The sequence below is a fragment of the Pelodiscus sinensis genome, chromosome 1 (assembly GCF_052426305.1).
Source record: "Pelodiscus sinensis isolate ZL-2025 chromosome 1, ASM5242630v1, whole genome shotgun sequence".
Classification (NCBI taxonomy): Eukaryota; Metazoa; Chordata; order Testudines; family Trionychidae; genus Pelodiscus; species Pelodiscus sinensis.
The window spans coordinates 339,146,399-339,161,657 of NC_143052.1; the positions used below are offsets into that span (position 1 = coordinate 339,146,399).

Below are 15,259 nucleotides of genomic sequence, written 5' to 3' on the forward strand. Positions count from 1 at the left end.
GTTGAAGAACTGAACCACAAATATGGAGTATAGTTCTGAGTCTTGCAGTATTGTCAATCCACTTTAAATGTATTTGTAACAAAGCAAAAAACAAAACAAAAATGTTAAGAGAACTGGAAGGATTGATATGATAAACTGAATAAATAAGAGTAGTTTAGCTAAAGGATTACTGAAGTTTGTGGAGGGTAGAACCATGTTACTTTTCCTAAGTATTTTAAGAGTATAAACTTCAAAAATGGGGGAAAACGATTTAAGATGATGCACAGGGATGTCCCCAGAAGTGATGAGACGTAATTTAAAAAACTGACATTTAGACTGAATTGCAAGAAAATCCTTTTACAAGTGAAATAGACTCATCTGAAGAATATTCTTCCAAGGTAAGATGTGGAAGTTTCTTTACCTGTGACATTTAAAACAAGATTAGCCAAAGCTCCTGCATATGTAGTGTAGGAAACAATCTTCCACTGGTAAGAGGGCAGACTGGATGATTTACTCTGGTGTTTTCCCCCCAGCATTAACATCTTTGATTTCTTATACTGAAACATGAGGGAGGGAAGAGCAGAGCAGAGCTTTCAGCAGTTTTGTAACATGATTCACACCTGAATTCTTCCTCTGCGATTTACAAAGAGGTTTTAAAGTTGTAAGGATGAGTTTGGAAAATTCTTCCTTCTACATGCAAATACATACACAACTCTCCTTAGAGTATATATGACCACTCGTATGGTCATATACAAACTAGAACTGTCAATTACAATACAGAATACAAAGTATACAGTGCTAATTTTATATTTTTATTACAAATATTTCAAAGTAATAAAACCAAAGAAATAGTACTTTATTGCAATCTCTTTATCATGACAGATGAACTTACAAATATAGAATTAAGTACAAAACCAACTATAGTAAACTTCTGATAATCCTGCACCTTTAGGACCCAGGGGGTGCCGGATTATCAGATATGCCGGAGTACTGGAAGGGGGGCTATGAGAGGTCCTGGGGGGATGGGTTGGCGAGGAACTGTGCAGCATGGGAGAGGACGGCGCTGCAGGACCAACCCAGCAGCACCCCAGCTGCGCTGCCCCCGGCTTCCCTAAGTCAGCTGCTGCTGAAACTGACCGGCGGCAGACTTGGGGAAGCCGGGAGCAGAACAGCTGGGGTGCTCTGCCCCAGGGCTTCCCCAAGTCCACCACTGCTGAAACTGACCAGCGGCGGACTTGAGGAAGCCGGGGGCAGAGCAGCTCCAATTGTCCGGCTGGCCGGAGCACTTCCGGGTTCCAGTTGGTGCCGGACTATCAGGAGTGCCGGACCACTGGATGCTGGACAATTGTAGTTTTACTGTACATTCCAAAATAAAATTGTGAAATACTTTATCTCCTAAAAGTCTACTCAGTTTTATTTCTTGTTCAGCCAGTCATTCAAACAAATACATTTATTTATGTTTGCAGGAGATCATGCTGCTAGCGTCTTGGTTACAATGTTACCTAAAAGTGGTAACATGTGTTTACATGGCATGTTTGTAGCTGACATTGCAAGGTATCTACGTGCCAGATAATACTAAACATTCATATTTTGGCCACCAATACAGAGGACATACTTCCATGCTGATGACATGCACTAAAAAAAATAATGCACTAACTGACTGAACACGTTAGAATTGTATGTCTCCTGCTGTGTTTTATCTTCGTTCTGATTTATAATCCATGTTATAGCAGTGTTGAATGATGACCCAGGACATGCTGTTGCTTTTAGGAACACTTTCACTGCAGATTTGACAAAACAAAAAGAGGGTTGTGAGATTTCTAAAAATAGTTACAGCACTTGATCCAAGGTTTAAGAATCTGAAGTGCCTTCCAATAGCTGAAGAATGAAGTACAGAAGATGTTTTCAGACATCTTAAAAGAGCAACACTACTTTGTGGAAACTACAGAATCCAAACCACCAAAAAAGAAAATCAACCTTCTGCTGATGGCATCTGATTCAGATGAAGAAAATGAGCATGCACTGGTCCATATCATGTTGGATCGCTATTGAGGAGAACATTCCAGCAGCATAGACATGTCGTCTGGAATGGTAGTTGAAGATTGAAGAGATATATGAATCTTTGGTCCATCTGGCATGTAAATATCTTGCAATGCTGGCTATTACAGTGCCATGTGAATGCCTGTTCTCACTTTCAGGTAACATTGTAAACAGGAAGCAGACAGCATTGTCTCCTGTAAATGTAATCAAACTTCTTTGTCTGAGCAACTGACTGAACAAGAAGGACTGAGTGGACTTGTAGCTTATAAAGTTTTACATTATTTTGTTTTGAATGCAGTTATTTCATTAACAAAAATTTACATTTGTAAATTGCGCTTGAATGATGAGAGATTGTATTTGTATGAAATGAATTGCAAAAAAAGCCTATTTCTTTTATCATTTTTACAATGCAAATATTTATAATCAAATAATAAATAATATAACGTGATCACAGTGATTAATTTATAGCCTTACTATAAACGCATCACTTTTCCTTATACTGCATTTGCAAATCCTTCCAGTGTAAATTTTTACTAACAGGTTATACAGGAGAAGCTTCAGCAACTTTACTCTAATATTTCATTCTTCATAGAACCACATATAACATTAAAGTTATTGTGCTGTGCTTCACAGCTAAGGCCATTTATAACCCCCCATTTATAACCTTGACCTCTCTAATGGGTTGAGGCCTGGATTCTGAAGGATAAATTTACTCATTGAATTTATGGGATTAAAATGTAGCGTGAAAGAGCATTAGTGTATATAATAGCACATGGCCAGAAGCAAGAAGGTAGATCCTTTTTTTTTTTTTTTTTTTTTTTAGTTAAAAATATTTTTATAGTACTATAACACAACAAAAGGAGAACAGAAAAAAATACAGACTGGGATTGTATTCTGCAGTCAGTCACACCCTAACTCAGACCCTAACTCAGCAAAACACTGAAGAGTGTGTTTAAATCAATCCCTATTCAATAAGGCAGTTGAGCATGTGGTTAGGACCCAATGAAATCCATGGGGCTTTGGTTCCAGAGACTGCTAATTCCTAAGAATGGGGTTTTTTTCTGACACATGGATGAGGAACATGTTGTGAAAACAGAGAGAGTGATTAACCAATGGAACAAAACTACCAAAGGAAATGGTAGGTTCTCCATCTCTTGAAGCATTCCGATTAAAACCAGATTTCTTTCTCAAAGAGGTGCTTTAACACGAATTATTGCACTCAACACAGACGAGTAACTTTGTGCAATTCTATAGCCTGTATTATGCATGAGATCAGACTGAGATGATTTAATTGTCCTTTCCAGTCTTAAAATCTGTGAATTTCTGTGATTATATAGGTACGTTTAATCTGACTTCTCTGGCCATCTTGGGCTACAGGGAAAGCATGACGAGATGCTTAGTTCTTTGTGCCTGTGACAAGCTGGGAAACCCTGAGCCAGGCCCTGTCACACCAACTCCAATGAGGAAGGTTAGCTGGAGCTGGTTCAGGCAGTGTGGTCCCTAACTGGTAATGGGAAGTAGTTGTTGGCCTCATTAACCAGGGTCTACATAAGGCCGTCAGGAATGAATACATAGGAGAGGAGGTAAGGTAGGAACTAAATAATGGAAGGCAGTGCTCCCCTGCTAGCTACAGAAGCTAGCAGTCCATGAGGTTACAGATCTGAACTTCGTAATAGAAGGTGGTAGGAACTGAAGTTGTAAATAAAAACCCTGGGTGATTGCCCCAAAGAAGAGGTCCCTGCCTGGTTTGTGGGCACAGATGTGGCCAAGGGGCCTGCTTGGGCCCTGTTACTCAGTAATGTTGGAATGATTTGTGTTGGTCTCTTGTATATTTACTTATTTAATTAATAGTAGCATGAAGTTGTTTTTCCTGTTGTACATAAATAACAAAATCCAGTTTGTGAATTCTGCCTTGTCCTACATGTTCTGGGAAGAAGGAGGTCCTTGATTGCTTGTTAAGTTCCATTTCCTTTGGAGTCCGACCCGCAGGAACGGTCTTTGAATGAGCAGCTGCTACAGTTACCGGAGTCATTAGGGGAAAAATGCAATACACCTTTAAACTCAGTCCTTATCTCTTTGGAGTAGAGGACAGTATTGCTGGGTTCCCTTTCTTTCCCTCTGCAGGAAATAAACAAATAAATAAATAAATGTTCTTGAGTCCCCTAGGAAGGGAGGTAAAAACAAAGATTTCCTGTGGGTACGGTCAAAAGGAGAAGCTTAAATTCTTCCTTGTGGCAAAGAAAACAAATATTTTCTTCAATGGCACCTAGGCTGTCAGACTGGTGGTGGGACCACTATTCTATGTACCTCTCTGTCTCTCGTAGCTCTAGCAGCTCTTTCACTTTTTCTCTGTAAAATGTGTAACATGGTGATTTGCACATCGTTTCCCATTCTCTAGATGACATCTATGGGCTTCATTTGAGACATCTAAAACTAGCCTGTAAAAATGAGGTTCTTTAGCCCATCTATTTGCTCATCTACAGTGGTGATGTAGTTGACAATGACTGCTACACATTGACTCACATACAATCAATGAACTGGATTTCAGTAACTCCTACCTAATTAACCCATTGACTTGTATACAGAGTTGGCATCTGTCACTATTACTTGAGAGACCTTTAAATTAGACTGGGCAAAGCGGTAAGAGAAATTATGCTTATGGTTAAGGAAATATAAAATCAGTGGTTGTGAAGTTGTGTCAGAGCAAGGAATTGGGAGTCAGGGCTTTTCTGTGTCATTCCCACCTCTTCCATGGCTTATCGATGGTTTTTGGGAGACACAAATTAACCTCACGGTACCACAGTTTCACCTGTTAAATGCAGGTAAAAACTTTGCAAGGCTCAGTTACTAAAAGTTTGTAACAGGGAGGCAGAATGTTCTACCAGCCCAGCTGATTAGAACCTGCATTCCTGATTTCTCATTGTGACTAAATCTACCTTGGACATAAGGGAAGCAGGAGTGGTGAGAGAGAGAACTGAGGAGTTAGGTCATAATAAATCCCAGAGGGAAACAATAGAGATAGAGAAGTTTAGGAGATAAAGTGGCAAGTTCTTATGCTAATTCATGTGCCTGTATTCTTTGTTGAGAGCAGCTAGGGACTTAAAAGCTGATGCAAAGCCCATTGAAGAAATGGAAAGACACCCATTGATGTTAGCTTGCTCTCTTTGCCCTTTTACATGCACCTATGTAAGGTGAAGGTATTATTAAAATATTGATTGGTTTCATTTATTATAGTTGAATCATGCAAGTTAGTGATTAAATGTCCTGGTGGTCAATGTTGGGCAACAGGCTAAATTTTTTCCCACCTCTAACTTGTTTGGTTCATTGAAATATATGTATGTTGTTAGTCCAATTAGGAGAAATGGAGAACAGGAAAGTTTTTTTAAAAAAGCAAATAAAATGTCTCATTTTCTGTAATGGCTTTTTCCATCAGAGACTGTATGGGGGATTATTATGGAGGGATATTTTATGTACACACACAAGCACACGCACCCACACGTGCTCTTCTTGGAATATCAGAAGCTCTAATATATTTTATCAGACAGTGTCATATCTTATTAGTCAAACAGTAACAGAATTAACACATGTGTGATAAAAATGTATTTCCTCAGGCACAGTGATGTCAACCTTGGAAAACAAAACTTCATGTTAAATTCGCAATATGCCCCAGGCCACCAAAATAAAAATCCGTCTTTGGAAAATGCTTGCGTAATTCCACCTTTGAACTATCATTCTCTTCATTAAGGAGCGAAAAAGCATCTGTATGAGATGGATGTCACAATGGTGCAGAGCTGTTCTTTCAATGCCCTGGGCATCACTTATTTGCCTTTCCCCCTCTTCTTGGTCCCAAGATACATTGGAAAAAGCAAGAGAACAAAATCCCAAATCATAGCCTCTGAAACTGATAAACTTCCATTCATTCAGATCTAAAAGACTTTAAAAGAACATTTCAGGCACCGCTGCATTTTCAGAAGCTGCTTTAGATGATTCCCCTTCAACTTGTAACTTGTTCATCTCACTACCTTGCAGCTCTCCTGCCTGTAAAACTCTCATAGAAGGCAAAGGGGCTTCAGAAATAGGCTGAATAGAATAGACAATAGATTGTCAGATTCTGTGCTGGTGCAGTACCAGTATTACAGTCCTACCCCAAAGTGGAGATGTAAGTGAATAGTCGAGTAGTCAACTACTTTTGCTCTCCTCCCCACCCCCCTCGGCCTTGCTGCCTCTCTATCAGCAAGGGGAGAATCAGGAGCCAGTGCTGACGGTAGTAGAGTTGCCATATGGTTTCAACAAAAATACTGGACACACCTGACATTACATCACAATCTACATTACATCTTATTTAGAAAATACAGGACATTTATATTTTCTCAATTTGTTTCCCAGACGGAAAGTTCAAATACTGGACTGTCTGGTTCAAAACTGGACACCTGGCAACCCTAGGTGGGAGCCAGCTTAAAAGCCGGTTCTTCCCAGCACCATCTCTGGTGCTGCCTGCCTCCCCTCCCCAATGCTGCTGCTTCTGTCAGAGGCAGCAGTGTGGGGGGCAGAAGAGGCTGCCACGAAGCAAACGCTGCCCACAGTGGGCTCAGGCTCACTGCAGACAGAAGCTATTCCGGCAGCAGCTCCTATCTGTGGGAGGGTCCCAGCAGGGAGATGGGACCCTGTGGCCTGGAGCCGCTGCTGTGAAGCAGCTCCTGTCCACAGCAGCCCAGGCTGGCCACGAGCAGAGTCTGCAGCAAACCCTGTTCAGTTCCAGCTTGCACCGGGTCCAGGAGCTACCCCCACTCTGGCTCTGCATTTTAACTGTAGTAAGAGCCAGGATGCCTGTGCGCCCGGCTCTTACTACATTTAAACAGCAAAGCCACAGTGGGAGTAGCTCCTGGACTTGGCATGAACCAGGACTGAGCAAGCCTTCCTTTATTGACTAATCGTGTAGTCAATACAAATTTTATTGACTACACTATTAGTGAATTACCCGCCTCTTAACATCCTTACCCCAAAGACCTTATTTGTTCCATTATCGAAACTCCCATTGCTTTCAGTGGGGCTGCATCTCGACTGGCATGATTTTGCAGAAATACTTTTAACGGAAAAGTTTTTCTGTTAAAAGTATTTCCGCACAAGCGCGTCTAGATTGGCACGGATGCTTTTGTGCAAAAGCATCCGTGGCCAGTCTAGACGCGATTTTGCGCAAGAAAGCCCCAATCGCCATTTTAGCCATCGGGGCTTTTTTGCGCAAAACAGTTCTTCCCTGTCTACACTGGCCCTCTTGCACAAGTATTTTTGCGCAAGAGGGCTTTTTCCCGAGCGGGAGCATGAAAGTATTTGCGCAAGAAGTACTGATTTTGTACGTTACAAAGTCAGTGCTCTTGTGCAAATTCAAGCTGCCAGTGTAGACAGCTGGCAAAATCTTGCCAGTCTAGACTCACCCTGGGTGTTTTGCAGCAGTCAGGAGTTCAGAATAAGGTCCTACATCATCAAGACATGCTGAACCATGTAGCTCTGAACCTCCCTGTTGAGCTTTATGCAGAGAAGCAAAATTTCCATCAGGTTCAGCTCTGCCAAGCTGTATTTGACTCTGACTGGCACCACCTCTCCCAAGCTAATTAACTCCTTGGGCTAATTTATGCCACTGCTAAGCCAGAGCTGCTCTGGGGAAAAGTGAACATTATGCATCATTGGGACCAGTGGGCCTGGCTATAACTTTGAGACAGTCAACCAACACAATCAGCCAAATTGTGGCAGTGTCTTTTGTGAGTGCTCTTGAGAGAAGAAACTTAAAGCTCCCTGCATCCAATATTATAGGGTCAAAATTGGCTCTTACCCTGCAGACTTAGAGGTTCTCACAAAGGCTGGAGATTTTCCTGCCTTTTAAAGCTCAAATAGGTCACTTGCTTACAACTGAAAATCCAGTCTGATCAGTGGAAGGAGCAAAGCTGTCTGCCTCCACCAGGGAGTTGGTGTCAGGAGTCAGATTTAACCTCTGTTAATCCATTCTCTCTCTTATCTAGAGGGCTGCTAAGAAGTCTGGTAGACTGAGTATGTGTGTGCAGCTTGTGCTACCTCTGTGACCCATCCTGCTCCCACATCCAGTTGGGATGAGTCCCAGAGCAGTTTGAGACTGTTCTCTGACTGGAGTGACCAAGAGAGCAAATGTGAAAAATAGGAACAAGGATGTGTGTGGCAGAGGGGATAGTTGCCTATATAAGAAAAAGCCCCAAATATCAGGACAGTCTCAATAATATAGGAGCATCTAACTACCCTGCCTCTAGCACTTCTCTCATTTTATTCTGAAAATGGAAATTAGACATCACTTGGTTGGTGGGCAGGTCAGTTACATCAAGCAGCAGTTTCTTGAGCTCTTTTCAGACAATTGCTCACTTTTGTCAGTGGACAACTCCTCTGGCTCTCTCCCTCAATGGTCATTGGAACATGAGTCTGTCAACTACAGCAGAGTAGAGAAAGGCAATTCTGTACCTTGGGGGATTTGAGTAATTTGAAATGTAGTTTTGTTCCAATTTGTAGTCAAACCCCAAAACTTTAAAATTCTTAGTGAAAGCAAATGATGCCTCTGGGCAGTCTGATGGCAGCCCCAGAGCCACAGATCCTGAAAGCCTTGGGGAACTCCACTTGGTGGCCTGCCATGGACCCTGGAAGTCCAAGTTGCCCAGGAGCCATGTGTCTGGAATCTGTGGAGCTTGCACTCCCCTCTCCTCCCACGCATCTCTCTTGACAAGCTGTGGAGGAGCTAGGAGCCTGGAAGCACTGGGATTTTGCTCTACTCTGCTACCAGAAGAGCCAGGACTCCTAGGGCTTCTAGGCTCTCAACTTCCCATCAGTCTGGTTTCACACCAACTTAGCCTCTCGGCTCCTTAGCAGACTACCTAGCATACCGCTCTCTGCTAAACATTTTGCGTTCAATGAACCGCCCTTCATGACAGACAAACCTTCCGTTGAAGAATTTCCAACCAGCCCTGCTGTTGAGACATCAAACACTTGAGGGGAGGAGGGCTGGATTAGAGCTGGGTTGCAAATTGTTTGCATGAATGTGCGTCTAGGCCAATTTTATGCAGGAGGTCAGATGAACAGTCTCTTCTGGCCTTTAAAATCTCTGGATGAAATTCTTTGGTTAAAACACTATGTAGCTTAATATTACATAGATACACTATTATTTCATGTTGAACAAGCACATTTTTATTAATCAGAAAACAAAGTACTTTATATACTATAAACCTGATTAGTTTTTCATCAGGTAAAATACTTTTCTTCCTTTACTGGGGTCATTCCCATGAAAGCATATGAACATTGCATAGATGTTTGGTGCCTGATCCTTTATCATGGATGGCAGAGACTTTTATGGTTAACGTGTGGCACAGGTGCAAGATCTGGTAATCAATAAGGAAAATACACCCCACCTGTTTTCCTGGAAAAACCAGGGAAGCGAGCATTCAGTTTAAGAAATGGTGTGTTACTATGGAGATTGCAGTAGGGCTTGATAAAATGTCATGCAGCTTTTAAAGGAAGCAAAAATGAAGACTCAGGATTGATAATTGGGGTATGGTTCACTGCATACAGGGCAGTCAGTGACTGAAAATCATTACTATCGATAACTACTATTTTGTGATCTGTTTCAAGCAATTATAGTGTGCACTGACCAGTTACCAGTAGATTGATGTCCACACTGTAAAAATCACTATCAAAGTTGGCACTAATTGGTACCCTTTTAGCAGTATTAGTAGAGAGGTCACAGTTTGAACAGATGTTGGAGAGCGTAGTACTCCCTTTTCCCAGAAAGGTGATTTTTCTAGGTCAGAGTTGAAGAATATTAGCAGTTTGGGGTGACAGGGGAGAGGAAGCTTTCAGGGCAGCTGTTGTTATATACCAGTGGAGTGGATAAATAAAAGACTCAAGAGGTTAATCTGTAGATGTATCAATTTGGCACCTTTCACGAAAGCTAAATTTGTGGTATGTATTTATTTAACAAAGCAAGACGAATGATGATAAAAATTAAAATAAAAGTTCAAAATTGCAGAAAGAAGGCTCACCTTGCAAAAAATGTGTTCACAAACTTAAGCTGGGCCTGATCAAGGGACAAGACTGAGATTTGAGCAATGAAATTACAGTTGATTCTAGCAATTGCATCGCAGCATAGTTTGTTCAGTTTTATTTATGAAACAAAAACAAATTGCATTGAAATTTGGAGGGAGCAAAATGTATTTCTTATTAATGGCAGAAAGAGTGAGCAAAATGCTTTACTGCTATCAAAGTTGTCTTATGCTTGTGGATAAGGAGAGGAAATTAAATTCAGCTCAGAAAAGAATCCCTGTTAGGAGCTTCATTTATGCAGTAGGAATTGTTCCTGCTCTGAGAAGCTTTAACTCACATCCTAGAAAATGCTAAGATCCAATTAAACATCAAAGTCTAAAATGTAATCCTGCAGGTTGGAATATTTATTTTTATTTAACAAATCTTAACCCCTGGAATAAAATCCATGGAGACATAGCATTTCATGCCCTGCTATCCAACAGTAAGTGACTGTTTAAAATAATGTGCCAAATAATAAATATAGAAAAGACTGACAGAGGGGCAGAGGTAAATCAAAGCTATATGGGAGTCTCTTTAGACATTGTGGTAGTCAGCCCCTAAGGATGAAAGTAGGGTATAGAGTTTTATAAATAAGGGAATGCCACCTTACATGGCTGTAGCTTTTCAGACAGGAGTTAGGATTATATATACAGCATGTTAAAATTGCTCTTGGAAATCTGTTTTTATGACCATTCTAATGTCTCAGTTAGTAGTACTGCATGTTGTGTAGTTGCACAGAATTTACTAGACTGGCTTACAGCATTCATCCATTAAGTCTGCTATATTCTCTCCTCATGGGGAACGATGATCATTGTTTGTGTTATTGTAGCACCTAGAAACTCTAGCAGAGCTCAAACATGTTAGGCATTGGCTGCCTACATAGTAAGAGACCATCTCTGCACCAAATCATTTCTTATCTCAGTAGGCAGTTGAAGGAATTACTATCCTCATCTCAGCTCCAGCCCATTGGACAGATGGAGTAAAGAGACACAGGCAAATGAAGTAACTTCTCCAGGGTCACATAGAAAGTCTGCAGAACCTAGATCTCCTAAATTTCATGCCAGCATATAACCACAAGGCCAGCCTACCTCCTGTGAAGGACAGTGAGATTGTCTTAGGGTTAATGCAAGAGTGGGAACCATGCACTTTGTGTTCTACAAATGGCTCTACCATGGTTTTCGTGTGACCGTGAGCAAGTCACTTAACCTTAATATGCCTCAGTTTCTCTATCAATAAAATGGATGGAAATAAGCCTAACTCGCAGGTGTGCTGTGAGAGTTAGTACATGCAAGTGCGAAAAGTGCTCAGAGAGCCTCAAATGAAAAGTTCTACAGAAGTGCTAGCCATGTGTTAGTATGCTGGTGTAAGAGACAATGCTTCAGATGACCTGGAATAGTGCAGATTGTTTTTACAAATGGTCCTTGCTTCATAGCACACTGTGCATCCTCTCCCGTCAGTTCAAGATGAGTATGGACTGATTAAGATTAATGTTGTGGTGAGCAAGGGAAGAGGGGGGCTCTTTTAGAACCATAGCCAGGAACACTGAATGTATTGTAGTACATTAGCGCTAATCAAAAAGTCATGTGACCTTCAATTAATGGTATTAACAGAAATCATACACCCATTATCCAGTAATTAGTAGAGTGAAGTGCTTTTTAAAGGCTTTACATTACAAATTTGGTATTGCAACAGGAAGAAAAGGGCTTCTAAGATTCCTCTATTGGACTCTGCGTGGCAATATGGTTTGAAAGGTTTTTAATTCCTCTTTAAACTAGTTAAAAGTTAGCACCATTCAAAAGGACAATTAGCTTTGTGCCTTCCAAAATCCTGCTTTCACTATAGGATGGTCACTGTAACATCATAGAAGCTCCTTGACAAAAGGAACACCTTTAATATTACACTGATGTCCAAATAATGTTAATTATGCAGATGGATTCCCTCTGTTTCCCCAGCCCCACCTTGTTACATCCCACTTCTACTTTACTCCATTCCTAGCTCTGTAAAATGATCAAAGGCTGTTTATATGGTTCTGCTCCCTTCACCAAGGCTACGTCTACACTGGCATGATTTTCCGGAAATGCTTTTAACGGAAAAGTTTTCCGTTAAAAGCATTTTCGGAAAAGCGCGTCTAGATTGGCAGGATGCTTTTCCGCAAAAGCATTTTTTGCGGAAAAGCATCCGTGGCCAATCTAGACGTGCTTTTCCGCAAAAAAGCCCCGATCGCCATTTTCGCGATCTGGGCTTTTTTGCGGAAAACAGTACTGTGCTGTCTACACTTGCCCTTTTGCGCAAAAGTCTTTTGGAAAAAGACTTTTGCCCGAACGGGAGCAGCATAGTATTTCCGGAAAAGCACTGACGATCTTACATGAGACCGTCAGTGCTTTTCCGGATATTCAAGCGGCCAGTGTAGACAGCTGGCAAGTTTTTCTGGAAAAGCGGCTAATTTTCCGGAAATACTTGCCAGTCTAGACACAGCCCAAGTGTAGGTTTTAGCACTATCTCCACTCCAGCCTTTATTTTTGGAAAAATCTGTACAGTGCTGGAAATTGCCTGTGATGAGCCAACTTGAAACCAAAAAATCCCAGTTAAGGCAGGTTTTAATTATTAAATTATCTATTAATATATTGAAGGTCAGTAGAACTGCCCCAGTTTTCAAGAAGCTTTGGGCAATTTCACCTGATCTTATATTTTAGCACTAAATCCATACTTATTAAAGGATTTGGCAGTTAGGTCAGAAGTGGCTAAATCTCTGATTCTGCTTCACATGAATGCTAAATATTTTTTCTTCGTCTGTATTGCTCCTCACTAAATTGGAAGTGTTTAAAATTCTGCCATGTCCCTCTTAGGCACTTATTTGTTATAAACATATACAAACCGATTTGTGACAAACTAAGCAAAAATTGGCATCAATATCCCTTCTCCCCTACCTGATCTCACTTGCATTGAAACATAGTATTCTACCATATGCTGTATTGAAGGCTATTGCATATTAATATCACTTGAAAGGGGTCATTTTGACATTAAAGTTTGAGTCCACAAAGTAAGTGTTTCTCAGGAAGCTAGATGAATGATGGGGGTTTCCTTCTTCTGGTGCAACATAATAGGAAATCATGTGTCCTTGTACTTGCACCCTGCACAAAAATTTGCAAGTTGCAAGTACTTTGGAGTATAGCATTAAAATTCAATGGGAAAAACTGGAGAAATGATTTGAAGAAAATAGGATGAAATTCAATAAGAACAAATGGAAAGTATTCCACTTTGGAAAGAATAATCAGTTGCACACATCTGAAATGGGAAATGATTGCCTATGAAAGAGTAGGAAAAAGGAAAGGAAGCTAGGGGTCACAGTGGATCAAAAGCTAAATATGAGTCAATAGTGTATCATTGTAGCAAATAAAGCAAACATCATTATGAGATGGATTAACAGGAGTGTTGTACGCAAAACATGAGAAGTAATTCTTCTGCTGTGTTCCATGTTGACATGGCCTCAGCTGGACCTTTGTGTCCAGTTCTGGGTATCATATTTCAGGAAAGATGTAGACAAATTAGAGCAAGTACATAGAAGAGAACACTAATGATTTAGGGTCTAGAAAACATGACCGGTGAGGGAAGATTGAAGAAATTGGGTTTGTTTAATCTGGAGCAAAGACTGAGAGGATACAGAATAATAGTTTTCAAGTACATAAAAAGTTGTTACAAGGAGGGGAACATTTTTTTTCTTTAACATCAGAAGATAGGACAAGAAGCAATGGGATTAAAGTGCAGCAAAGGCAGTTTAGTTTGGACATTAGGAAATACTTTTTGTCAGGGTAGTTAAGCACTGGAATAAATTGCATAGGAAGGTTGTGGAATCTCCGTTGTTGGAAATTTTATGTTGACAAAGTCCTGTCAGGGACAGTCTAGATAATCTTTAGTCCTACACTGAGTGCAGGGGACTGAACTAGATGAATGCTCAAGGTCGCTTTCAATCCTAGGATTCTGTGATTCTATGACATAAATTTGACTTTTGCTGATTAGCTAAATCATGCTAATTAGTATAGCTTGTGCAATAGTGAGTATGGGGAGCAAGGTGCAGTGTTAGTGACCTAATAATGCTCCATTCTGGTCAGTTGGGCCTCATCTACACTAGGAAACTATTTAAAAATTACTAAATTCGACTTAATAACTCATGATTTAACAAATTCATACTAGTGTGTCTATGGGAAAACCTCAAAATTAGTCTGAGGCAGGCACCGTACATATGGATGCGCTCCCTCAGACTAAGAGCTCCAGGAAGCACTGGGGAGTAATTAGTTCAAAATAGCGGCACTAGAGCATGCACACTACTATTATCTCAAAATAACTATTTCGGAACTAGCCAATTAGCCCATCATAAGACGGGATTTTCAGTCGGTCTTAGCTCCTGAGCCTCTGGTCTCTCGCTCCATCTCTCTCTCTCTCTCTCCCTCTCCTCCTCCTCCTCCTATTGCTTCCCCCTCTGTCTCAGCTCTCCTCCACCTCCTGCTTCTCTCTCTCTCGCTCGCTCTCTCTTTCTCTTCTCCTCACCCTCCTGCCTCTCACTCTTTCTTTCTCTTCTCCTTCCCCTCCTGCCTCTCATTTGGGGGAACACGGAGCCCAAGCAGCTGCTTGGGCTCCGCGCTCCCCGTGCTGCATAAAGTCAGCTGTGGGAGGTGAAGGGGGGCAGGGCGGTGATGTTCATGGCCAGGGAGCGGGGCCTGGAGCCAATGTCACGCTGCACATCACTGTCCCGCCCCCCTTTCGCCTCCCGCCGTGGCGCTTGGCTGACTTCTGTGCCGCTCAGCCAGGCCACTTGCCGCCACTTGCTCCCCCGCGGAGGCCCAGCTGAGTGGCACAGAAGTCAGCTCAGCCCCACGATGGGAGGCAACAGCACCGCCCAGAGGGAACAGCCAGCATTTCAGCAAAACAGAGTCATAGACATTGGGCTACTATATATATGATTAGCATTAGTCCTGATGAAAAGCTGGAGTACAGATTTCAAATTCTTCAGCCCATTATTTTGAAATAACAGGCTTGGTAGTGTGGACGCTCTGCTTATAAATTCAATCTTGGGGGCGTTATTTCAAAATAAAGTCCTAGTGTAGACCAGGGCTTGGAGAACTGGCTGAAGCTCTAGATTTTCCATGACTTGCTT

The 15,259-nt window shown here is 41.5% G+C and overlaps 1 protein-coding gene across 7 annotated transcripts in view; it reads left to right on the forward strand.

Moving 5' to 3' along the window:
* TENM4 (teneurin transmembrane protein 4) overlaps positions 1–15,259 on the forward strand; it is an 870,263-nt gene that overhangs the window by 685,000 nt on the left and 170,004 nt on the right. The gene's annotated exons all lie outside the window — the stretch shown is intronic.